Raw genomic sequence first — 2,500 nt, 5'->3', positions numbered from 1 at the left:
GCACCGGAACGTGACGAACGGCAGCGACAGCTCGACCCCGCGATCTGCGGCGACGCGTCGTGACCGTGACATACGTGTTCGTTTGAGGCGACGCGACCCGTTGCCGCGCGACCGGCGCGCGACACGGGCTGCGAACGCCCAGTCATTCGCTCGCGAAGGCACGGAGCGCTAATCCCCCCGGGGGGGGGGTTTTCGCAGCACCGTTGCCGACGGAGCAGTCTGTCGTTGTTAAACGACCCTCAGCCAGGCGTGGTCCGGGAATTGTATCCGTGGACCGCAATGTGCGTTCGAAATGTCGATGTTCATGTGTCCTGCAGTTCACAAGTTGACGCGCAATTAGCTGCGTTCTTCATCGACCCACGAGCCAAGTGATCCACCGTTCAGGGTAATCATATATGTGAATTTTGCATTAAAAATGCTAAAATTACGGTTGTTACCGGCTTTCTGTGGTCGTGAGCGCGGCGCCGCGTGCGTCAGCCCTTGCGCGGTTGCGCGCGGGAAGGAACGCGCGCCGCGCGTCAAATTTCGTTCGTGCGATAGTTCAAGAGCCGACGTCGCCTCGAGTTCACGGGTCGTCTCCGCCGGGATGAACCGGCGCCGGACCCGATCGGCTCGCAATGCAAACGATTGACGGCGGACGGCAGTGGGCCGCGTCAGCGAGTCCCGGGCATCGCTGCCCTCGACGCTGACGCGAGCTTCCTCGTACGGGCGAAAATTCTCTTCGTAGCCTACCGCGTTCGCGGCCTGCGTCCGGGGTGTAACGGCGTTGCACCGAGGACACCCGGGCGCAGACAGGCTGCCCGCGAAGAAGCGCTGAGACCAGCTTCGCACGTCTCTCTCGTACGACCTGACCGGGTCGAACGAGTCGAGGCGGACCGCGGAGCGGTCCCCTCTCGGCACCGAGTCGGCCGGAGGCGCGAACGACCCGCCGCTGCTCCGCGCTGGACGCGGAGCGACGGGTCGACGCCTCGGCGCGAGTCGGTCGTCGGGCGGTTTTAGCCGGCGACTGCGCTCGTCGCGACCGCGGCGAACGCCGGACCCATCGGATCCGGCGTCAGCACCGCGTTCGTTGTCACGACGATTGTGTTGCGCGCCGCGGCAACCGGGCCCGACCGTTACGTCGTTCAAAGTTTTGTGTAATTTTGTTCGCGACACGTGGGCGTGACACGCCGCTCTCGCGGCGAGACAGCCCCGCGCGCTTACGAGTCGCTGCTTCGGCAGTACGAAACGTTAATGATCCTTCCGCAGGTTCACCTACGGAAACCTTGTTACGACTTTTACTTCCTCTAAATGATCAAGTTTGGTCATCTTCCCGGCAACATCGGCAATGCCGAGACATTGCCGCGTACCAGTCCGAAGACCTCACTAAATCATTCAATCGGTAGTAGCGACGGGCGGTGTGTACAAAGGGCAGGGACGTAATCAACGCGAGCTTATGACTCGCGCTTACTGGGAATTCCTCGTTCATGGGGAATAATTGCAAGCCCCAATCCCTAGCACGAAGGAGGTTCAGCGGGTTACCCGGGCCTTTCGGCCAGGGAAGACACGCTGATTCCTTCAGTGTAGCGCGCGTGCGGCCCAGAACATCTAAGGGCATCACAGACCTGTTATTGCTCAATCTCGTGCGGCTAGAAGCCGCCTGTCCCTCTAAGAAGATTTATTTGTACGCCGGTAGTAAAAACCGCCCGACCGAGGCCGGGGGCCTTCGAGATACCGGAAGGTACGCCTATTTAGCAGGCTAGAGTCTCGTTCGTTATCGGAATTAACCAGACAAATCGCTCCACCAACTAAGAACGGCCATGCACCACCACCCACCGAATCAAGAAAGAGCTCTCAATCTGTCAATCCTTCCGGTGTCCGGGCCTGGTGAGGTTTCCCGTGTTGAGTCAAATTAAGCCGCAGGCTCCACTCCTGGTGGTGCCCTTCCGTCAATTCCTTTAAGTTTCAGCTTTGCAACCATACTTCCCCCGGAACCCAAAAGCTTTGGTTTCCCGGAAGCTGCCCGCCGAGTCATCGGAGGAACTTCGGCGGATCGCTAGCTGGCATCGTTTATGGTTAGAACTAGGGCGGTATCTGATCGCCTTCGAACCTCTAACTTTCGTTCTTGATTAAAGAAAACATTTTTGGCAAATGCTTTCGCTTCTGTCCGTCTTGCGACGATCCAAGAATTTCACCTCTAACGTCGCAATACGAATGCCCCCATCTGTCCCTATTAATCATTACCTCGGGGTTCCGAAAACCAACAAAATAGAACCGAGGTCCTATTCCATTATTCCATGCACACAGTATTCAGGCGAAAATAGCCTGCTTTAAGCACTCTAATTTGTTCAAAGTAAACGTACCGGCCCACCTCGACACTCAGTGAAGAGCACCGCGATGGGATATTAGTTGGGCCGCCCCGGAGGGCTAAGCCCACCGGTAGGACGTCCCACAATCATGCCAGTTAGACACCGCGAGCGGTGAACCGACAGCGTGGGACACAGATTCAACTACGAGCTTT

At 58.0% G+C, this 2,500-nt stretch overlaps 1 non-coding gene across 1 annotated transcript; it reads right to left on the bottom strand.

Moving 5' to 3' along the window:
• Positions 1-233: 233 nt before the first annotated feature.
• LOC124187629 lies at positions 234-388 on the bottom strand. Its single transcript, XR_006872120.1, has one exon. It is a non-coding gene; the product is annotated as a 5.8S ribosomal RNA (ribosomal RNA).
• Between the last annotated feature and the right edge of the window lie 2,112 nt (positions 389-2,500).

The sequence above is a fragment of the Neodiprion fabricii genome, unplaced genomic scaffold (genome assembly GCF_021155785.1).
Source record: "Neodiprion fabricii isolate iyNeoFabr1 unplaced genomic scaffold, iyNeoFabr1.1 ptg000092l, whole genome shotgun sequence".
Classification (NCBI taxonomy): Eukaryota; Metazoa; Arthropoda; class Insecta; order Hymenoptera; family Diprionidae; genus Neodiprion; species Neodiprion fabricii.
The sequence above is the reverse complement of the archived record's forward strand: the minus strand, read 5'-3'. Positions and strand labels throughout refer to the sequence as shown.